This window comes from Phyllostomus hastatus, unplaced genomic scaffold (assembly GCF_019186645.2).
Source record: "Phyllostomus hastatus isolate PE091 unplaced genomic scaffold, TTU_PhHast_1.1 phas_contig_16, whole genome shotgun sequence".
NCBI lineage: Eukaryota > Metazoa > Chordata > Mammalia > Chiroptera > Phyllostomidae > Phyllostomus > Phyllostomus hastatus.
In genome coordinates this window covers 18199078-18223899 of record NW_025333643.1, presented here as the reverse complement: position 1 = coordinate 18223899, position 24822 = coordinate 18199078, and the positions used below count along the sequence as shown (strand labels likewise).

At 41.9% G+C, this 24822-nt stretch overlaps 1 protein-coding gene and 1 pseudogene across 3 annotated transcripts in view; one reads left to right on the top strand and one right to left on the bottom strand.

Annotated features, from left to right (window-relative positions):
• The window catches only part of PTPRG (protein tyrosine phosphatase receptor type G), a 704882-nt gene that overhangs the window by 658467 nt on the left and 21593 nt on the right, over nucleotides 1-24822 (bottom strand). The window lies entirely within an intron of this gene.
• LOC123814304 lies at nucleotides 8974-10202 on the top strand (annotated as a pseudogene).

The following is a 24822-nucleotide window of genomic DNA, read 5'->3' as shown; positions in this document are numbered from 1 at the left end:
CCTTCATAGAGGAGGGTGGGCACCAATGTAAAACTGAGGCTCTATTCAGAAAGAGATGGATGCTGTGAAGGCATCAAACAGCATCCCCAACAGACCTTCCAACCTGAGCCAAGATATAGACCAGAGATGAGAACTGGACAAAAGCCAAAAGACAATTACTTCAGCCCTCGTGATACAGTAAAAACTGAAGTCATTAGCAAAAAATTTTAATCGGGAGTAATTAGGTGAAATTTAAGGTATCTACTTTCTCTTGAAATACTGGAATGATCTAACGCTGACTCTAAGTCCCCCAGTGCAGCCATCAGCTCAAGTCAAATAGCGCTGGCCTTGCATAAGAGGCACGTTGTGTACAGTCCTCCCGTCTGGCCACTTCCAGTGGCTCGCCTACCTCACTTCTTTCCTTCAGCTGCTGAGCCCAGAGGGCTTTCAGTTTACAACCTCATACTGGTCATCACAGAAACCAGCTGGAAAAAGTAGGCCCACAAACTGGAAAAACCCAATGGGGTAACATTCACCTATAGGCGTTTTCAGAGAATTTAATCTGAGGGGGAAACAGAAGAGTCAGGTTAATAATCAAAGTTTTCTAGCTACATCCTCAAGATGCTTCTGACCCCCACAAAAGTCATGTGAGAGTTAAAGAGTCTGCGGAGCTGCCTTTTCGTGGTAAAGAAAAAACTTATCAAATGAGAGCATCAGAGAGATCCAGCTTGGTGTAGCCTCTGATTTAGTGCAGTGTTTGATGCATCTGGCTAGCATCTGGCCCCAGGCATTTCAGTTTTAATGAATCCCAAAGAACATAGTTTGATCTGACTTCTGAATTCATGCGGCATTCTCTCAGGACAATGTTCATGTCTTTAAAGGAGACCCATTTCAAAAAGACAGAGAATTTATACTAAAATAACCGACCAGGGTCCACCACACACCCAAAGCTTTTATTTCACAGATGGCTGTCCACACCACTTCTGTTACACCATCTATGGTGTTGAGGAAGCAGGTGTAAGGAATTCTAATTCTAGAGCCCTGAAATTATACCAAGGTGATCCACTTAGGGCGTGCCTATCACTCCAGGTTCCCAAGTGGGTATCTTATTTTTACCTGCCCAATGATCTTGGCAAAGACTCATCTTTCCTAAAAGAAAGCCCTTCTGGGAGGCTATGAGGGGTACTTTCACTTCTATGTTGGTGACAGTGGTACAGACATTATCTAAGCCTGTCCAGTTATTGGTCCAGCCAAATGTGACCCGAGTCTTGATAACTAAGAGTAAAGCATAATATCTACACTCAAGGAAAGTTTCTTTCCTTGGAAATAAGGAATATAGTAATTCTATATATACGTCTGCAGGTGATCTGAAGTTGACCTGATCTAGCCATGACTGAACCCACTACACCCTTGCATTGTAACACCAGTAAGCTCTTCTATCTGCTTGAGCTACTATGAGTTGATTTCTCTCCTTTTCAACTGATAATTGAATGCAATATTCCCTAGGTCTAGTTCTGAGGTCTGAGCTGTTAATATCTACTTAAAGGTCACAACCCATCCCTTAACATAGTCCTTGGCACACTGTCAAGGCTCTCACAATACTTACTAACTGAATGAGAAAATAAATATATGCCTGATTAACACCTCAACCAACCAAAAGGATCAGGAATGGGATGTGCCCATTTATCAAATGGAAGATCTGCTGAAGAACAGAGTGTGGTAGGGCCCTACAAAAAGGGTCTTTGGGTCCAAAAAGACCAGAACCCCTCTCTCAACTGTCTCTTTGACCAGTTCTATGATCCTGGCCAGTGAACAAAGTTCACCTACAATTCCATCTTCTCACCTACACAGACAGAAAGATGGCCCTGTGAGGGCAGAGACAACGGGAGAGAACACCACGTGAAGATGACGGCAGAGATTGCAGTGATGCACCTACTAGTCAAGGAATGCCAAGGATTGACAGCAAGGTCAGAAACTAGGTAGTGGCAAGGGACAGATTTCCCCTCAGAGCCTCCAGAAAGAAACCAACCCTGTCAATACTTTCATCTTGGATTTCTAGACTCCAGACTAGACTCTGAAACTATGAGACAATAAAGCTCTGTTGTTTTAAACCAAGTTTAAACCAGGTTTATATGGCACTCCTAGCAAACTGATACAGAGGTTGGCCCTAATCAGTAATGTATTTGTAAATATTTATCATCCAGCTCTGGGTGGGGGTTGAATTGTAGCATTTGCTGATTACCATGGAGTAAACAGTCCCACCACAGCTAACCTCAAAATACCAGTATGCCACACTGCATCTCAACCCATCATCGTAGAATATTTCCACCATACACATACAGTAGACAAAGGCTCAAGAGCATAGATAACAGTAAACTGTACTAAAATAATTAGGAAGTGATACATTTGGGGCATTTACTACTGTACTTCTTAAATATAATTCAATTATAGATTTCCATAATTTTGCTTGAAAAGACTGTTTAGTAACCAGCTCACAGGCCTTGGCCAGGTAACTCAGTTGATTATAGCATTGTCCCAATATGCCAAGGTTGTGGGTTTGATCCTCAGAACACATACAAGAATCAACCAGTGAGTGCATAAATAAGTAAAACAACAAACTGAGGTTTCTCCCTCTCTAAAAGTTAATCAAGAAAAATTAAATAAACAAAATAACTAGCTCACAAAATTCCTCAAAATCTAAGAGTCTCACAAGCCTGCACAAGCAGTTCCCTGGCCCAAGAAAGGGTGGGCAGAGCAGAAATCCTCTGGCCTTGTGGCCCTGGGAGTGTGGACTTCAAAACCAAGCCCCTCTGCAGAAGACCAGTCACACCAGCTGTCAGATGGTAATAGACAGTGTCCGGTTAATTAAGCAGGTTTTAGTGCAGCTAAAACCCTGGGCCTATCTTCTCCCTGATCCCATAAAGCATTTGTGGCACTTTGGTTTTTAAGTAATACAGGAGTAATTTAAAATCAATTTCCTTTCTTCTTGATGAACAATGGACTATTTAGTGTGACCCACAGAGAAAATTAGAAGCTGTGCACATGAAGCAGCAACCTGGAGCCCCAGCTGCAGGGAGCTTCCCAATTCCAACTCAAAGCTGATGCTTGGCTGGTACCATGAGGATGCTGGTCTTATTCCTTCCTCTCTCAATTGTGTGGTATCTATCAGTGCTGGCTTGGATATTTAATCCTCTCTCTAATTACAGGGTGTGGGGAGACCATATTTTATCCTTTTCTTTTTAAATTTATTTCACTTATCTTTTATTGATTATACTATTAGTTGTCCCAATTTTCCCCCTTACCCCCTCCACCCAGCACCCTCCACTCCCCTCCAGCATCCCTCCTCCTTTGTTCATGTCCATGAGTCATGCATGTAAATTCTTCAGCAACTTTACACTGCCATCTTGACTACGGATCTATTTTACCTTCTTGGTCCATCAATATAGATATAATGAGCAACAACTACGACTGAGGTGCTCTGGAGAGCCCAGTGAGCAAGACAGATACAGCTTCAGCCTCTCTGGCACATACAGGCTAGCAAAGACTAGGAGGGCCTGCAACAGAAATTTGAAGCCATTCAACAGAAACCATTAAACACAGTCACAGAGAAACATTTGTCCAATTAGCCAGCTGCATCTTGCATCCAAAGGTTGTGATTCCACCATTACTGCCTAGACACTTGATTCTGGACAAGTTTAGCCTGAGCTCAGTGTTGAGATGATAACAGTACCTCCTCTTAAGGGTTACTGTGGGGTCCAAATGAGATTATGCAGGAGAGTGAGCTGTCTGTCCCCTCTGTACCCCAGATAACACGAGCTAAACTTTACCTCCTTTTACCTCCTTCACACCTTTATCCAACGACAACTTTTCCAAATGAGGTCTATTTAAATAAGTGACACCTACCAAACTCCCCATTTCCCTTAACCTTCTTTCCTTCCTCCTGACACTCATCCTCTTCTAAAGTATTAGTCCCCCCGCCGACACACACACAATAAAACACAAGCCCCAAAGAGGCAGGTGGCACTTGTTAGTTTTGTACTTTTTCAAATATCTTAAACAAGGTATATCAAATAGTAGGCACTCAATAAATATGAGGGATAGATGGATGGATGGAGACTAAACTCTTATGGAAGAGACTGTATCTCATTGATCTTTCAATCTCCCAACATTTTACACAAATCACACTCAATTTTTGTTGAATAAATAAAAGAATAAACCATGAACATTGATTTGAGCCCACAAATAACCTGAGATTATCTAAAGAGTATAACATTCTTACTTTTTCCAATTTCCCTCTACATGAAAAAACCTCTCACCAAATAGCACACACGCTCACATGTATACATTTCTCAATGTCTTTTCCAACTATGCTCTGGGCAAGAGAACACAAGCAAGGAAGGGGGCAGGGAGGTTGACTGGAAGCCTCTATCCTGATTCAGTGAGATCTTTTTAAAAGTGTTTTTTTGTAGATTAAGACTTCAAGTAAGATTTTTGGGGGTTTTGCATGAAAATATTTTTTTCTTCATTTTCTACATGCTTTTTAAAATTGAGATATAATCAAAATACTTATATATTGAATCTAAAAACAAAACAAAATTAAAAACCAAGCTCATAGATACAGAGAACAGATTGTTGGTTGCCAGAAGTGGAGGGTCGGGGGACAGGCAAAATGGGTAAAAGGATCACAAGGTGCAGACTTACAGTTATAAAATAAATGAGGGATGGAAACATAATGCACAGCAAGGCAACAATAGTTAATAAAACTGTATTGTATATAGGTGGGCAAAAGTAGGTTTATGTTGTTTGCATGAAAAAAATGCAGGGTATGATTATTACAATAGTTTTATTAACTCAAAAGAATGTCACAATGGCACTCCTTCTCTTTCTCTCTCCTTTCCCCTCTTTCTAAGAATAAATAAAACCTTAAAAAAGAGAAAGGGAGGGAGGGGAAAGGAAGGGAGGGAGGAAGGAAAGGAAGGAGAAACTGAGTGGAGGACTAAAGTGTTCCTGCTCATCTATAGGATTTACTGTATTTTGTTCTATTATAAAGTCTCTACAACCTTCACAAACATGAATATATTTGTTTGTTGTGGTAAAGAACACAGGATATGTGAAAGCACCTAGAAAAAATACTGTAAAACACAGATGTTCACCAATTTTGAATACGAACCTTAACTGAAACTATTCTTACTTTGTCTCCCAAACTATATACCCTAACCCCACTACCTCAGAGTGTGACCTTAGTTAGAAATAGGGTCATTACAGAAATAACTAGTTAAGATGAAGTCACTAGGGCTCTGGTCCAGCAGCTCAGTTGGTTGGAGCATCGTCCTGTACACTAAAAGTTGTGGGCTCCATCCTGGGTCAGGGCACATACCCAGTCAAGGCACATACAGGAGGCAACCAATGGACCTTTCTCTTTCACATCAATGTTTCTCTCTCTCTTCCTCCCTCTCCCCATCTTCCCCTTCCTCTCTCTCTAAAATCAATAAAAACATATCCTAGGGTAAAGACTAAAAAAAATGAAGTCATTAGAGTTGATCTTCATGCAATACAACATCCTTATAAAAAAGGGAAAATCTCCACCCAGACACACATGCACAGGAGAACATTGTGTGAAGATGAAGACAGAAATCAGGATGATGCTTCTACAAGCCCACAGAACACCAAAGATTGGCCGCAAACCTCCAGAAGCTTGGAGACAGGCATGGAACAGAGCCCTCAGAAGGAACCAACCCTGTCCACAGCTTCATTTGGTCTTTTGGCCTCCAGAATTGTGGGACAAATTTCTGTTGTTTAAACTAGCCAGACTCTGGTACCCTGTTACAGCAGTGCTAGAAACTAGTGTGACATCCAAGCTCACCTTTTCTGCTGTGGCCCCACTACAGGTCACTGCACCCAAGCTCTTGGGCAGTGGTCTCCCGACTTTAAGTGGAGTTACAACTTAAGTGATTCCTGAGTTTAATGAATGTGTCTAATATACCTCCACTCTATCATCAACTAATAAACTCTAAAATAAGAGACAGGAAGAGGGCAGCACAGGATGACCAGTCACGTGTCCTGATTCATGGATAATAAAAGGAGTCTTCATGGTAAAACGACAGAGACACTAGCTGCACTGTCTCGCTCAAGCAAGAAAACCCATTGTCAATTTCTCTCCTTTGCCGGACCACTCCTTTGCTTCCCTGGCGAGTAAAAACACCCAAGGGGAAATGTGAACTTGATGAATTTCATCAACATTCCTAGCCAGACAGTGAGCTGCTTAATGTCTTTATCAATTCCTTGTTTCACTTTTCTTATGTGTCTGCATTGGCGCAAGCAGTCCACACAAGAAGAATCAAGATGGTGTTGGCAAAAGGGCATTATTTCATTTTAAGCTTGTTACCACTCTCACCAGTCAACCCTACACAGAAGCAGCCAATCTCAAAACAAGCATGTGCAAAATTCCATTTCTTCCACACCAATAGCTCCTTCCATGGCCAATGTCCCTTGATGTCAAAGACCTATCTTAGTTTGTAAAGAAAAACAAACTGTGGCAAAAACTGTGCCCTTTAAGTGGACTTTGCATGCTAGAGTGTTGCTTTGTTTTGTTTTATACTCCAAGATAATGGTTCCAAATGCTTAAAGGGGGTAAATTTCATATTAGTAAAATGAGTCCAATTACAACTAACACAGCCACTCTGTCTCTCCATCTATTTCATATTAAATATCAAAATGTGGCAAAAAATAAAACTGACAAAACCCATTTCAAAGAAATATTTGAAGGATCTTCAATGCCCTTGCAGATTGATCCATTGTAACTGGTTAAATTAAACATGATGTAAGCAAACAACACATCGGATGTTAAAACAAATTTATCAATGTTAGGACAATGACCTAACACCAAACAAGGTAAAAAGATTAAATCAGACCCTTTAACAAGTGAACCTGGCCACTTTAAAAATATGGGCAGTTTTGCAGTATTCTACCGCTAACACACCAGGGAAAGTGAAACTTGACATTGATTGTTCTGTACCATTTATTTTGGTGATATGTACAGTTACTAAAAGTTGGGTTAAATGGCATAAAAACCTTGAGAAAATTATTCCATTCTGAAAAGCAGTTGAAACTCCAAATTTACATGTGCAATTACCATTTTTGTTCATCATCCTTTCTATCTAAAAGGAACAATCAGTAACTAGCAACTGAGCCAAGGGGATTTCAAGCCTACTTCTACCACTAACTTGCTGTCACCCCAAATGGGTCTCAGACTCGGCAGACTTCAGGATTCTCAGCAGGAATGAAAGTTTGGACTCCATCAAAAACACCTTGTTTTAAATCCTCATGCAAGAGCCTCATGTACCACCTCCCAAATCATCTGTCAGATAAATAAGATAGTCTATGCCTCACGTTCTGTGCTTCAACAAGAAATATCAAATTTGAAGAAAGGATCTATTTTAAAAAAAAGTCTAAAACCACTGGTGAAAGTTGATCTTTTGCTTTCTTTCTCAAAATTATCCCATTACTTGTAGAAATGAGTATCTACGTTGTTCCATACTCATATAAGAAACATGATGTAAACATAAAGTACCACTTATTTTTAAGCCAAATGTGGATATTCAGTGTTTTCATATACAAAGAAAAAACAAAGTTCAAACTAATTTTAGGGGAGTCAAGAATATGAAGTTGACCACAGATATACTGGTTTTTTGCCTTAATCTAAGCCTTTCAAAATAAGCAGCTATTGAAGATATGTTTTGGTCAAGTTACTGAAAACTAGTCTAAAAAGCATCTATTTTCCACACTGCTGAAACCAAATACAAATTGATAGTGTTCAAATTTGTTTCAAATCTCATTGTCCTCTTTCCTAAATCGATTTTGCTTTAAGGTGGGGTAGGTGTAAATTAAACAGAAACATAAAAAAGCTTTCTTTTCAAAAATATTTAAAATGTTTCAAGTTTTCCTAGAAAATACAATGGCACTGACTGCTGCTCAGCAGTCCAGTACAATGGTCCTGGCCACAATGGGGGGGGGGGGGGGCACCAAGGCACTGGGTGCAGGTTAGTCACTGTGCGTGGCAGCAAGGGAGGTAGGGTAAGGATGTTGGGGGCCGCCCTGCCTGGTCTCAGGAAGCTGTAACCCCCTGTGACTTAGGCTGAGTGAGAGACCTCCAGACCAGGAGCCACTAAGGAAACAAAATGTATTTCCCTGGCATGAACGCTGCCTATTCTGTGCCTGATCTCCTAAGCTTGATCAGTTAGCCAATGACGGGTAAGATTTCCCATGAAGGGAATCAATCATCTAAGACAGGCATGATCACGTGGAGGCTTCTGGGAAGAGACTCGGGCCTGTGGAAATGAAGGGGTGATGGACATCAGTCCCTGCCCCCTTGGCTTTGTCAAAGCCTGAGTCCTTGGTTCTTAGAAGTGAGTAATCCAAGTCTCCTGGCTGCCTTTGTCTCCTCTGCCTGACTCAGGCCTGCGGAAATAGCAGGGGCGGTGCAGCCCAGACCAGAAACAGCCGACCCCTGGGGTAATCAGGCCTGGGACATAGAATATGCAAGATCCTGTGAGATCTGTTTGCTGGAGGATGTTATTAGATTACAATTTGAAGGCACAGACAGAAAACCGTAACTAGCCCTTTGAGCCCTGTTAGACCTTTCAAATGATAAAACACAGCGGGGGCTCTGCCTGCACCTTTGTAAGTCACCTACTTCTTTTGATCTTTTCTGCCAGACTGTGAATCCATAAACTAAGTCTGTATTCTCAATAAAAATCTGCTTGGGAATAGAGACGAGGAGCTCCCCACTAAAGAGAGTGGCCCTTCTGTCCCTATTTCCCCACAGGACCTGGTTATCTCTGTGTATGTTTTTCTTGTGCTTCGACGAGCATCTGCAGCAGAGATGGATACTGCTGGCCGGCATCCGCCACATAAGGAGATGACCCTAAAGGCCCCCGTGGCAGTGAATAGCATCACTGTTTTTCTGATCTATGTCCTCGTTTATCAACTACAGAAATGGAACAAGAGAATGTCAACTTGAGTAAAAGGCTGAGCGCAGACTCGGACTGTGGCTCAGCCACCCCATCCAGGAGGGCCAAGTACAGCAGCCTCTGTCTCTTCAGCCCTGGGGAAGCACCAAGGAGTTCGGGAGAACCTATTCTCTCTCTGCATGGGCACTGCCCAGTGACCACTTCTGGACTAAAGACTTGTGTGCTGCCGAACACCCAGACCATCATGCACACTAGCACCTGCCAGCTAGCAGCTAATGTAGAATTAAGTTCCCCAAGGAGTGTTCTTGTCATCAAGAAGATCCAGATGCCAGACTGCACCAGCCCTTCAGGGACCTCTATGTGCACATGATGGAGAAAAATGAGATTGTGTTTGTGAAGAAAGTTCTAAAAGGCTCGGTAAGGAGTGACAACTTTGGACCACTGAAAAGGAAGTTCTGCACCTTCAGAGAATTATGATGACATTTCACATCAGATCGGTTTTGTCACATGATTGGGAAAGACAGGGCTCTAAATGTCCAGAGCAGCCCTCCTCCAGTCAGGGCATTCTACCTGGACTCCCCGTGCTTCTTGACCCCTTCAACTTTGAGAACTTTCAGTCTTAAGTTATTCAAGTGATACTGGAGAACACACTGTTGCTCTTCAGAGCCAGCTGAACATTAGAGTGAAGACGGTGTTCAAAGGGAAGAAGACGGCTGTACTGAAGAAGCTCAGTGGTAACAGATCTAAACAAGGAGGTCTAGAAGCAGGTCATGAAGCAGGAACAGAGCTGGGCAGGAGGTCGGGTAGCAGGTCACATAGTACCATTTCTTGAACAAGCTGGTGACGGACAGAGGCCCCTCCTCACACCTATCCAATGTTGACATCTATCTGGGCTGACATCTCATCACCACCGTGCATGACAGCAATGTGATCATCTCCACCCCAACGGGCAGCACAGTGTATGTGGCCGCAGCCTGACCCTGCATGATCTACTCCAACATGCTGGCCATCATGGCTGTGCCCAGCTGTCCCCATTCACTCTCATTCCAGCTCACTGTGGTTCCCACAGCGGATAAGCTGAAGATCACGCTGTGCCTGGAAGCAAGGAATACCAAATGGGTGTCCTTCAACTGGTGAAAGAGTCAAGCAATCCACCAAGAAGATAGCATCAGCATCACTACCTCCTGCTCTATGTTCCCCTCTGTCTGCATCTGAGACCCTGTGAGCAACTGGTGTCTGCACTGCAAGATATAGAAAAAGCAGGCTCACTTCACAGAGGGGAGGAAAGTGAGGAGGGATAGGCCTGTGCTCCTGCTGTTGCCATGTGGAGGCCCCAGAGCACCGAATCCTCTCTGGTGTCTTTTTTCCCTTTTTTGACTCCTTCCCACTGGCCTTGGGGGGAACAGGCCACCCTGAACACGTGTGCTGTAAACAGTCACGGCCTGCACACCTATCAGACACCTTGGCACTATTATTTGCGGCCTGGAATCTGTCTGTTATTGGCCTCATCAGCCATTCTTAACATTTTAAATCTGACTTCTTTTTAGCATTTCTTAATAAGTAAAGGCAGCAATGGCCAGAGCTCCGAAGTCAATACCAACATACCTATATTGTGAGTCAGGGACAGCACACTGGACAGGTTCTTTCTAATTCCTTGTCAGGAAGCTTTTCTATAAATCAGTCTATTGAAATTCACTGGGGACCAGAATGAATTGATCTATCCTTTGTTTTTGAAAAAAAAATCTCTCATAGCCCAATAATGTTAAAAAATAATAATAAAATGCCGCTAACAAGTCAGTCTGTAGCTGCATCAAACTTCGTTTAAAGAAACTCAACATAAATTTTCTATCTTTTACATTAGCTAGACTTCTTGCCCATTACACAAACCAGTTACCCAAATCTACAAAAATAATAAAGACTCTATGACCCAAATTCAGTGATATATGGGAATCTCAGACACATGTACACCCACAGCTTGACAGGTGCCGTGTATATATAAATGGTACTCTGTCTACTACCTGATGAATATAACATTAATTATTTCTTTTAGTAGAAGAGTCAAAGACTTCCAAATTTAAAATGAAATTCTCTTACACCTTCCCCTCAAGAAGCCATAAGAAATACCTCTTTACCCAAATTGTGACATTTAGGCCCTTTCCTAGAACCGTGACATTACTGACACTTCTTGGAAAACACCCAAGAAGTGACATTACTGACACTTCTTGGAAACACTTTGAAGACACATTCCCAGCTCCAAGAAAAGACACTTTAGAGTTTCAATACATTTATTTAAATTACCATCTTTGAGCAGCTAAGTACCACGATATAATCAGACCTTTCTCTCCATCTGCAAAATTAATAAATTTACTAAAACATGAGTAGGACTGTTCTGATCTCACCATCCACACATGGTGGAAGCAAAGAGTTCATGGCTGACAACGCTGCTACATTCGGGCCACAAAGGAAACACCCACGTCTTGCTCGGTTCTGTCCAGGGAGGTGGGAGATTATCACAGCTCAGCCACGTACAGTATGTCCAGATGGAAAGCAAAGAATGTAGACTGTCATTTGTGTGTTTTGACTAAATGACAACATCTGTAAACAGACAGGCTTTCTCACTTTTCACCCAGATTAAGAAAAACTCCTTCATTTTCCCACAACAGATTAGGAATAGTTTTTTAAAAAAGCATTAGTTACAACAATGCCCTGTCAATCTCAGCCTTAGCTATGTACCGATCAGGCCAATTTTGTCCTAACATCGCGTTTCTTCCTATAAGCCATTTCCCCAAACACACTGTGCAGATTTCTTTGTCATGCTGTATTGTTAAGAGTCAGGCTTGAAAGCAGGGCTGCCAGATTACTACCACAGATTAAGTACAGACATACAAAGCAAAGTGCTGAGGGATGTTGCTGGCTCCATTGGCATAGGCAACTGAACAGCAGCTCTAAGGCTTAACTGCAGTACCAAGGACTTGGTGCAAAGTAGGCACTTAATAAATTCTTGCCAAACTGTGTAACAGTCTACCTAACAAACATGAAACATCAAGTTCTGGGTGTGCTTCAATAGAAATAATTGATTTGGAGGAGGGCTGGGGACAGCCTTCGGAAGTGGCTCTTGTCCTCTAAATAAGCAGTATTTGCAATCGCTGTTTCTCTCCTACTAGGACTCCCAGCATCCAAGAGCTACAATGAAGGCCTGACCTAATTTACTTGAGCCCATCAGCACATTGGCCACCATGTCAACTCATACTAGGTCTGCTCAAAATGGAAGAAATGCCCATGCAACCAGCAGCCCAGAGCTGCACCCCGCAAAGGCACAGGTGCAGGTCCCTGTGCTGTAATCCTCCCGTGTCCTCCTCCTAGGTGAACACTGTCATCCTCTCTTTTTGTTTAAATCCAGTCCATCCACAGCATCCTCATGAAGCCCTACAGGGCAGAGAACAGGCTTCCAAAGACTTGCTGATTCCATCCAAAAACTCAGGCCCAGGCTGGATACTCAGTTAAGAACCATGCCTACTACAGTTTAGACTCAGGTTTCAAATTTATATATAAATATTTTGAACATGATCCTATCAATGAATATACATTCATTACATGCCACAGTGAAAACCATGAGATGTGTTTTATTTTTTTTAAACACGGCTGTCCATCTGCTGCTTACATTGCTGATAAAGCTCTAAGTGATTAAGGAAAAAAGAGAATTTGTTTGCTGTGATAATACACAGATCTGTGTATCTTTCCAACTGCCTTCAAGGTTGAAAGAAATGAGGTTTTGATGAGTACCAGCTAGCTATTAATTAGATTTAGCCACAACAAAATATTACTTTTCAAGCACTTTAAAGAACTGAGAAAACCTACAGAGCTTAGCAGAATTTTTCTTTCTGTGTTTTGGTATCCCTGACCCCCTTTTTAAATTCCTCTCCTTATTAAAAATGCCTCACTCCAGAAGCAAGTGAACAGAACAAGAGCTGATAAGTAAAAGCAAGTGATGATGTATAAAAACCTCATTCATCCATCTCCAATTTTCAAAACCCATTTCATTTTGTCTAACCAAGAAAAGGAGAGTTGTACACACAGCTTACTTTTAAGAAAGACTTAAAAAGCCTTAAGGAGAATTTCCAACCATAAAACCACAGCTGTTTAGATTATAAACAAAATATGGACTATCATCTTCCCTTTTTTTCATCTATTTTCACCTACTTAACAAAGAAAGTGCTGATTCCTGGGCTGAAAGTAGAGGCCTCCCTAAAAACTGTAGGCCGATGGACATCTGCAGCAATACAACATCAACAGCAATCTTCAATCTGAGTGTGGTAAAGAAGGAAAGTTTAGTGCAAAACAGCCCAATAGTGACTTAGCATGGCTATGAAGAGTTCAGTAGTGATACAGCAGGCCCCTCCCTAGCTAAGACAGCTCTGCTCCGCATCTTAGTGGTCTGCTTTGCCATGAACTGGTCAGCTCCACTCCACTCCTGTGAGGTATCTTTAGTGTTTCAGCTCAGCTGAGGAACAGAGTCTTCAGTAGAAAGGGAAAGTACCTCTAAAGAGCCAGAGTGAAGTTGGCTTAAACACACTGAAGTCCTCCCTAGGTCCCTGATCAGTCCATCTTTATGTAAATAAGGACCCAAATCCCGGAAGTTTAATTAGTCCAAAGGCACTATCCTGATTGGTCAGAATTGAGCCATCTAGCAAGTGAAGATATATTGATGGGGATATAGTTGGGCAGCTCCAGTTGTATGGGGAAAGTCTCAGTCCTATTGGCTGAAAAAGGATTCTAGGAACACCTTTAAAAGGGCTGACTCAAAAGGCAGAAACACAACACAGGCAGGCAGTTCAGTGCAGAGGGAGGTAGTTCAGTGCAGCCTTCTCCCTGACATACCGTTTCTCTGAGAGACCCATCTAGAAATGGTTCCTAGGCTCTGTTTCGTGTGTGTGTGTGTGTGTGTGTGTGTGTGTGTGTGTGTGTGTCTGTGTGTGTGTGTCTGTGTGTGTGTTTGGGGGGACAGGGATTGTTTTTTTAATTTGAGCCCAGTTAGCCACCAGGAGCCCTTTTTAGTATCTTTTTTCTCAGAGTTCACAAGCAATTCAGCACAGTGGGGTCTTTTTCACATACACTGTTTTAGGGTTCCAATCTGTCTTGATAGGGGACAGCAGTTCCTGGGGTGAATGTGGGGAAATGCTGCAAAGAGGGGTTGTAAAGATGTGGGCCCAGTTACTTGGACTTGTCTCAGGCCATCGCTTCCCAAATTTCCATGTTCATAGGAATCACTGGGGAATCCTTAAGTGCAGATCCAGAGTGGGGTCTGCGATTCTAACATTCTGCATTTCTAACAAGTTCCCAGGAGATGCTGATGCTGCTGGTCAGAAGATGACACTTTGAATAGTAAAATATAATATACCCTGCCCTGCCTAGCATGGCTCAGTTCGTGGGGCATTGTCCCACAAAGCAAAAGGTTGCCCGTTGATTCCCAGTCAGAGCACACACCTGTATTATGGGCCCAAGAGGCAACCGATTAACGTTTCTCTCACATCCATACTTCTCTCTCTTTCTCCTTCCCTTCCTCTCTCTTTAAAAGTTAATAAATAAAATCCTTAACTTATATGTAACATCGAGCAATTTAAAACCCCAGACCCATTCAGAACTGTGCTGTTTGTGCCAGCCCAGCATCCACTGTGGGACTGCAGAGAACCAACCAGATGACTTCAGGGAGGTCAGTGGGTGATGTTTCCCCCTATCCCCCAGCTTTATTGGGGTATAATTGACAAAGATACAGTGATTTTCAAAGTCAAAATACCAAGTTCACAAGTTGGGCAGAGTCACACTACTCTGTGGAAAAAAAAAAGTGTTTCTTGAAATTTCTACAAAGAAAACAATTAGAAACCATTCATTTGGCATAAACATGATATAAAAACAAAAATGGTATGCTGTAATATCCACTTGCTCTAGCATGGTTTAAGCTCCAGAGAAAGGGAAGATTCAGTCATGGTTTTTTTTTTTTTCATTCCTCCAGTGCCTCTTATTGAAGATACTTTGCCTCCTTGGGGCTCCTTCAGCATTTTGCTTATGCTCATTTACTTGCATGTCAGTTTCTAGGTCCCTGAGTGCTCTGAAAGCAAGACCTACTCTAAGTCATCTTTTCTAGTCTCAGCACCAGGCTCAGTAACTGGGACACACAGGAGAGAATAAACAATTAGTGCATAGTGAGTGTCAGACACTGTAGGTGACCCTTTCACATCCACTGTCCTCTGGAATCTCACCCTTTAGGACTAATCTCAAGGATCTTCACAGAAAGCCAGGTTCACAGCAGGTTGGTTGACTTAGCTAAGCCTAAAACAAGATTCAAACCAAATCTGTCTACCCAGTTGCAAAGCCTATGCTCCCCACTCAAACAACTATTTCATGGTGCTTCAGTGAGTATCTCTGAACAGAAGCAAATCTCAAGTTCACTGCCAAGTTCAAAACCTGTTGTCCACAGGTTCTCTCTTGTTCCTCCACACACCTCATTGCCCTCTCTTCTTCCTACTGCCTCTCCAATTACGTTTCACAACACCTACCGGAGGTAGATGCCACCAGCCCCTCCTGCTACGCTACTTTAGCATTAAGACAAGGATGCCGTGGTAAATCTAACACATCTTTTGTCACTCCACAACCAACCAAGGACATACACACAGGACATACTTGGATTTATGTACAGATGCTCAACTCAAGGAGGTTACATTACATTTCCATAAACGGTAAGTTCAAAATGCATTTCATACACCTAACATACTGAACATTACAGCTTAGCCTAGCTCACTTTGAACATGCTTAGCACACTTACATTAGCATACAGTTGGGTAATATCATCCCACTGCCGCTGTTCAGCAACGTAAGAGTTTCAGACTAAATGTCAGTACTTGGGAAAAGATAAAAATTCTAGGTATGATTTCTACTTAATGCATATTGCTTTCTCCCCATCCTGAAGCTAAAAAATCGTAAGTCAAACCATGGTAAGTCAAGAAGCTGGCCTGCAAATAACACAGCAAGCTTTTCCTCTTGGCCTCTCAACCTCCAAAAAGAAATAAAAATAAATAATATACACAAGAAGCAAGGCTAAGCAGACCAGCTAGGGAAAAGGGAATCACACCCTAAGGCATCAAGGACTAGAGAGAGAGACAGCACAGCCAAGACCCTCATTTCTATTTTCCTGTAACCCAGCAGTTTCCATTCTCTGTATTGACCCTAAACAAATACTGGCAAATGTGCACATGGAAATACAGATAAAAGGTTGCTCTCGGTGAAGTGACCTTAATGACCATCAGCAGGAAAATAGCTAATTGCCTCTGCAGGATATTCTTAACAATGGAATGCTATATTGAAACTAAAGGGACTATATTAAATGTATTAGGAAGCAACAATATTTTTAAAACTATTGTTAAATGAAAAAGGCAGAATGATACAGTATATTGTTTATGTAAAAAAAATCTATGTATTTGTATAAATATATATGTAAACCTACTAAAATAGCTTCATATTCTAGGGAGGCAGAATAAAGAGAAATAGTCAATAGATTTAAGCTGTAACAAATGTTCTAAAAGAGAACATTGATATATAATAGGCAATATTTTTGTTTTATTTTAATGATTATGATATTACAGTTTTCCTGATTTTTCTCCCTTTGCAGCCCTATTACCCAGCACCCACCACTCCCTCAAACAATCCCCACACCATTGTTTATATCCATGGGTCACACATTTAAGCTCTTTGGCTGCTCCATCTCCTAGACTGTACTTTACATCCCCATGACTATTCTGTAACTACCTACTTGTACTTCTTAATCCCCTCACTTCTTCATCCATTCCCCCATACCAACCTCCCATCTGGCAACCATCAAAACAAAGTGCTCTCTGTATCAATGATTCTGTCTCTGTTCTTCTTGTTTGTTTCATTTGTTTCTTGATTCAATTCTTGTTGATAGTTATGCCTTTTTGGCCTTTTTATTATTCATGGCTTTGATCTCCTTTTTCTTAAATAAGTCCCTTTAACATTTTTTATAATGGCTTGGCAATGAGGAACTCCTGAAGTTTTTTCCAATCTGGTAAGCTCTTTATCTACCCTTCGATTCTAAATGACATCTTTGCTGGGTAGAGCACTCTTGGCCATAGATCCCTGCTTTTCATGACTTTGAATATTTCTTGCCAATCCCTTCTAGCTTGCCGAGTTTCTTTTGAGAAATCAGCTGACAGTTTTATGGGAACTCCACTGTAGGTAACTAACTGCTTTTTTCTTGCTGCTTTCAAGATTCTCTTTATCTTTAACCTCTGACATTTTAATTTTGATGTGTCTTGGTGTGGTCCTCTTTGGATCTAACTTGATTGGGACTCTCAGTGTTTCCTGGACTTCCATGTCTATTTCCTTCACCAAAATAGTGAAGTTTTCTTTCATTATATTTTCAAATAGATTTCCAATTTCTTGCTCTTTCTCTTCTCCTTCTGGCATACCTATGATGCAAATGTTGGACCTCTTGAAGTTGTCCCAGAGGCTGCTTATTACTACCTTCATTTTTTTGGATTCTTTTCTCTTCTTATTGTTCTGATTGGTTGTTTTTTGGTTCCTTATGTTCCAAATCATTCATTTGATGCTCAGCTTCATCTACTCAGCTGTTGTTTCCCTGTAAATTGTTCTTTATTTCAAGTAGTGAATCCTTTGTTTCTGACTTGATCTTTTTTTATGCTGCTGAGGTCCTCACTAAGTTCCCTGAGCATCCTCATAACCAGTGTTTTGAACTTTGCATCTGATAGATTGCTTATTCCATTTCGTTTAGCTTTTTCTCTTGAGTTTTGATCTGTTCTTTCATCTGGGCCATTTTTCTTTGTCTCCTCATTTTGGCAACCTCCCTGTGTTTGTTTCTAGAAATTAGGTAGAGCTGCTTTGGTAGTGTGCCCTACTGTAGTAGGTGTCCTGTAGAGTCCACTGGCACAGTTTCCCCTATCACCCAAGCTGGGTGTGCCCTTTGTGTGGGCTGAGTACACCCTTCTCTTATAGTTGAGCCTTGGTTGCTGTTGGCAGATAATTGGGAGGGAGTTACTCAGGCCAGTCAGCTGCAAGGACTGGCCGTGACCACTGACCACCAACCTCTGCCCTCCAGGGAGAATCAGCTGTGCAGGGACAGGGTGGTGGTGCTCTGAAGTGGTCTGTAGCTGTCCACTGAGTGTGCTGGCCCTGAGGTTTCATGGGTGGTACAGCCCAAGGTCAGCTCCCCACCTGTGTTTTGCCCAGGGTCACCATTCCTGAGTTATAAAGCAAACTGAGAAGGCTATTACTTGTGCTGGACTAAGAGATTCCCAGGCAAAGCCAAACTGTAAAACTAAACTGGCTGCTGCTAGTGCCCAGCCTGGAGCACACTGAGGCCAGCTGTTGCTTGAAGATGTAGGAAGTTGTGAAGCTTTAGTCAAGACCAGCCATTCATATGGGAACGCAGTCTGAATGGGCCCATAAGGTGGGTAGGGCAATCTCTGTGGATCTCCAAGGTGGGTTAAACAGTGTTAGCCAGGTTGATGGAGTCTCAGATATGGCACCAGCTTGGTGGTTCTGTGGGGAGAGGGTTTAGAAAAAGGACAATGGCCTCTGCTCGCCTGATAACAGACTCTTCAGTTTCTCCCTGTGTACCACTTGTACTTTTCAAGCTGCTACCCCAGTGCTAGAGCTCACAGATGAATGAGTCTGAGCAGGTGAGTCCATGTGTGGATTCTTTAAAAGAGGAAGTGCTTGGGGCTCCAGAATTTTCTTCCATCAACTCAACTGCCTGATTTTTGTAGCCCATAGTTGTGGGGACTTATCTTACCAGCACTGGAACCCTGGGCTGCAGGCCTAGTGTGGGCATTAAACTCCTCACTCCCAAGATATCCCTCCTGAATTTTTATCTACCACATGTGGGTGAGGGACCAGTCTGTTCCGCACCCACATCCCTCCTACCAGTCTAGATGGATGTGGTTTCTTTAATTCCATAGTTGTTAGACTTCTATTCATCTCAATTTCTGACATTTATGAGGGATGGTTGTTCTATATTTTAGCTGTAATTTTGATGTGTTTGTGGGAAGAGGCGAACCATGTCTGCCTACACCGCTATCTTAACTGGAAGTCCTATGCAGTATTTTTTAATTAAAGAAGAATAACAAATGCCAGTGGTGCCTACCCAAATAGTTGGTGTTCCCTTGCCCCTGGCCCAACGTCTGTTTCAGAAGCAGATGATGATGTCATCCTGAGAAGGCACACGGAACAAGGCCCAAGCATCCCCAAAGGACTTGCCTTCCTCAGTCACCACTTACTAAATAACTGAGAAACCTGAGGTTCTACACCCTCATGCTTCCAGCCTCACCTTATTTTTCACCCCTGAACTTCTTGCCTCCGATTCCCCAAGGCTGTAGGAGGCACGCTCTAGCTCAATATGAAGTGGCTCTACTCAGTAAATGTAATATAATAACTGACCCTGACCACACTTCCATATCCCTGACAGGGTATCACCTGTCAACTTTTTACTAAGCGGCAACCACGCGCTCAGCATGCCAGAGCCACTGCAGTGGACCAGGCAAACCTCACTGCAGAGACCAGTCTAGGGGCCTGGGCTAACCTCAATGATCAGCAACCCACCCCAGCAACCACCTGAATTCTGAAATCCAGAATGACCTGTAACCACCAGGGTACAAAAGATCTGCTTTCAAACCACAGTCCCTTCACTTACAATGTCATCAGGGCAAATTTTTCTCCCTGTGAGCCTCAAAGTTTGTCATTTCTGAATGGAGACAATCGTTTAGAATGAGATATCTTAGCAGACTCCTGTTTCATGGGATGGTGGTGAGGATTAATACAATACTCTAAATTGAGGACCTGCAACATATTACTCAGTAAGTGGTAGTTTCATTAATAGATGGTGTTAGAGGAGGAGTTGGCACACACATTCCATAATGGGCCACACAGTGAAGAGTTTAGGCCTGCAGACCACACTGCACTCTGCTGCCTGCAGGCAAACAGGTGGGGCTGTGTGCCAGTAAGTTACATACAGAACTTACAGTTGAATTACATGATTTGCACATGCCTTAAATTATTACATGTTTAATCTTTTCAATAATTTTAAAATGTAAAAACATTCTTAGCTCACTGGCTGCACAGAAACAGGCAGCAGGTCAGATTTGGTCCCAGGTGAGTTTGCTGATCCCTGTATGAGAGGAAATCCTACACCTAGCACAAGACCAAGGACTCCCAACCTACCATGCGGCAAGTCACTCTTCCCTGCAGAGAGCTAATTATAACTGCTGCTCGTTGCAGGAGTCTGTAGCACTGGGCTACTTGAAGAAAAACAACAGAACACCTATGTATTTACACACATGTATGTATGTATGTGTGTGTGTGTATACATAAATATTTATATAAGTATTCATTTATCCCTTTTAATTTGTATTTTGGGCATGTTTTATGATGTATATAGCATCAGTATAATAGTACACCTATAGTATAAGTGAATTCTACTCCCGCCAAATTTACATGTTGAAGGTCTAACCACCACTGTGATGGTATTTGAAGGTGACACCTTTGCTAGGTTATTAGGTCATGAAGGTGGAAGACCCCATGATGGGATTAGTGTCCTTGCAAAAAGAGACATGAGTGAGATCTCTCTGTAGCTTGTGAGGACACAGCCAGAAGACGGCCATCTGCCAGCCAGGAAGTGCGCCTTCATCAAAAACGAAATTGGCCAACACCCTGATGTTGGACTTTAATCCCGTTTACAAAACTTAGGCATAAATTCTGGGTAATATCATCCTGCCTCTTGGTATGAACTTTCTGACATCTCGTGCCTCCTTAAGATGTCAGAAAGTTCGTGCTAAAGCCACCCTGATCTGTACTGGCTGGGCCTGGCAGGGAAAGAAGGCTCCAGAGCTGTGAGGAACAAAATTTGTTTTTTAAGGCACCCAGTCTCATTTTGTTAAAGTAGGAAGAAGTGACTAATATAATCTATAATTTATAAAAACATGCAAAGTAGAGGTGCATGTTTAAAACTTTCTTCCCCAAGGAAGAGTATCAGATCAAAAACAGTGGAGGCATAAAGGAGGTGGGGGGAGAGCATGGCTTCAGGCAAGTTCTACATATTCTTTCTCAGAAACAGGACACATAGAGAAAAAATGATAACCCGAATCTAATCATGAGAAAACATCACACAAATCCAATGTGAGAGAAATTTTACAAAGAGGCCTGCTCTGTTCCAAGGGCAAGCTCATGAAAGACAAAACAAGTTCCAGACTTAAGAAGACTAGAGATAGGACAACCCCATACAATATGTGACCGTGTATTCGGATCCTGACCAAAAAAAACTTTTTTAAATATTTAACATTTTTTATTTTCCTATAAAGGACATTAGTGGAATAACTGACTAAATTTTAATAGGTCTATAAGTGATAGAATTATATCTATGTTAATTTTCTGTGGATGATTATATTATGCTTATGTAAGAACGTGACCTTGTTTGGGGAAATATACCTTTAAGTAATTAAAGGCAAAGAAGCATCATGTGTGCAACTTTCTTACAAACTGTCCAGACAAAAAGTATATGAGCATGGATGGGTATGTGTCTGTGTGTGCAGAGAGAAAGAGAAAGTAAATGCAGCAAACTTAATATTTGGGGAATCTTGGCAGAAAGATACACAGCAATTCTTTGTACTATTTTTGAAACTTTTCTGGAAATCTGAAAGTATTTAAAAATTTAAAAATTTAAGTACCAAGAGTAAATGATAGTTACAAAGTTCTGTGTTAAAAGCTCTTATATGGAAAGCATACCTATCTGTTTTCTGTTTCTATTTTACAAAATAATGTAAGGTGGTATTTGCCATTAGTGCTTCAAGTAAGCTACAATCAAGATTGTGTATGACATCACCATAGGACCTAAGATCAAAAGGAGACAAACACTTCTCCTACCCCCATAACAGTGGCCCCATCAGTGGCCCGTTAACAGGCAACCTCTCTGGCCCTTGAGAGGTGCATCACATTCCCTGTACATCCCTCCTGTGGGCAGAGGACTGATAACTGGATACAGACATACAAGTACTGGGGTGATACTTTGCCCTACAAATGATAAGGAAGAAACAGAAAGAAAAAGGTTGCCCAGTCTATTTATTGATATTCTGCCATTTCTATAACAACCCTAGTGAATGAATCCAAGTAGACTCCTTTCAGGGAAGAGAGAGGCCCCCACAGCAAATGGGACATCCAGACCAAAGGGATGGTCCACAGATAGGCCCACACCTCTCCCAATCCTGTGCTTCTGGTTTGCTCACTGCCACAACCCTCTGGCCTCGTCACCATGGCCATATCTTTCCCAAGAAGCCATCCTTTCTTGAGAGTATCAACTGTTTAAAGTACTATCCACTCTGTAGACAAGTTAACTTCAGAAGATATTAGTTCAAATGAACAGAAGAAACAGAACTTTAGTAACAGCAGAGGTTTATTTCCCTATCAGTGACCTGTGGCAATCCAAGATGACAAGATCTAAAACCATCCCCAATTTCCCTGGTTGCCCTATCATCTTCACACACCAGAGTCCAATCCCAAAACCCTCACTTGAAAATGACCTGCTAATTGGGTCCCCAGTGCCTCCATCATAAATAGATGCTGCAACTGGCAGTGTAATTAGCAAGCTTCCGCTGCCAAGACAACCATCTTTTCCCTCCTGCTGAAGAAGTTGCCCTTCCTGACCTTAAGTTAAAAATCCTAGATATTTTCGGATGGAAAGGCCTATTCAATCAGAGGAATCTATCACCTAATGAAAGCAATTAAAGTAGCAGTCATTCAAAATTCATATTAGCAAAGCAAGGCAAAAATAAAAGGAGGAAAATTAAGCAAAAGCAAGCCATGTTAATAATTCCTTTGTCTCAACTATCTAGAAAATGCACATTAGAATTCAAAAGCCTAGTGCCTGAGTGTTTCTTTTCCTCTGTGATGATGGACTTCAGGGCCCCACAGATGGGAGGCCGCACCTGACACAGAACAGGACTGAAGAAAGAAAGGTCTCTTCCTCAACAATCGTCCTTTCCAAACCAGAGGAAAACTTGGATCTTCATCTTTCATCTCCTAAAAATTAAGCTATGCTGAATACAGATGTTTTAATGTATTTCACAATATGATTCTAATAGAATTTTTTAATGTTACAGAAACACATAAAAAAGCTGTAGGCCACAGGTGGCAAACACAAGGCCCAGGGGCCGAATCCAGCCTTCCACCTCGTTTCTACCTGGCAGCAGTGCTGAGCTCTCGCTTAACAGTTAAGGAGTAGTTATATACAGTCCTAAAACTACATTCGGCCCTGTGAAGGCAACCGCGAGGCTGACGTGGCCCCCAGTGAAAACGAGTTTGACACCCCTGCTGTAGGCCAACACAGTTAGTCACTAGTTATGTCTGGTATTGAGATTACAGGCAATTTTATTTTCCTCTATGTACATTTTTAAGTCCCCTATTTTTTACAAACATTTGTTACACTTTAATAGAAAAAATTACAGAAAACAGGGAGATTAAAATAACATTTACATTCAAACACAGAGGGCTGTCTTCGAACTCTGAGGTGTTTCTGTTCGCCTGGGAGTCTTGTTGAAAAGCAAATTCTGGTTCCATTGGTTGGGAGTAAGGCTGAGATCCTCCTACATTTCTAACCAACTCCCATGTGACAACTGGGCAAATCCAATGGCGTCTAATTGCCAAATACCTATAAAAAACAAAAGTAATTGAGGTGCCAACAATCCCAGGTTTAAGGAGCTCATGATGATAAATAACAAGGCCTTAAATCAAAGTAAGCCAACATCAACAAAGTCTTACGCCGAAAAATTTAATGCATTTGGGCACCAGCCAGAAAAAGGAATACATAAAACAAAACTGAACTTTACTTGAAAATACAGTGCTATGCTGGAAGCACTTGTCTTCATAGTTAAAAACAAATGAAATTGCTTTTTATTGATTTTAATTTAAGTTGGAACACGTGCTGTCCAATAATGCCAGCACAGGAAGTCATAAGTGGGGACGAGATATGATAAGAGATGAACTCTGGAGGCCACCAGACACTCAGCCAACCTCCAACCTAAGTAGCAGTTAAAATGTGATAAACGGGATTGGGTGTGGGCAAAATACATGACCAGATACACGGCTCTGCATTAAACTCAACCTCAAGAGCCTCTTACTATCATGGACTTTTTTTAATTCTAGCGCTAAATGTTGTTCGATTAAGTTTTACTCATTTCCTTACAGATCCTTAGGATTCTCATTTACAAATAAAATCAAGAGCAGCCATGAAGGCCAAGTATTATCAGCATGTCTCCTCAAGAGATGCTGTCCCTAGCTCCAAAATAAAAGCCCTGGTATTCCTGGAGATAAAAAGCTTAAAATGAATGAACTTGAAAAACCAAACGAATGAAACCATTATTAAATGACTCTTTTGGGCAGGCAGGGAAGACAGTTCCTGTCCTTCTCAATGTACCTACTTACCTACCCTTTCATGTACCTCCAGATGATCCTGGTGCCCTCTGATTGAAAATGAACAAATCAACCCTTGGTTAGCACAGGCAGAAAAAGAGCACGTTGAAAGAATCTTGAACATCTCAAAGAATCCAATCAACAGCCAAACAATTCAGCTTCTAAAAGGGCAAGGATCAGAGAGGATCTAGGGATTCAGGCAGCAGGAATTGAGAGAGAAGTCAATCCTTGTGTCACAGGACTCCAGCCTCAACTCTAGGGAGAAAAGGAGTGACCAGCCCAGCCTGGGTTTTGTACCTCAAATGGAGGTGGACAGAGCCCCTTGATTAGCAGAAGGCCCAATTAAGACCATGGATGAGGGATCACCACCCAAAGAGTAGCAAAGACG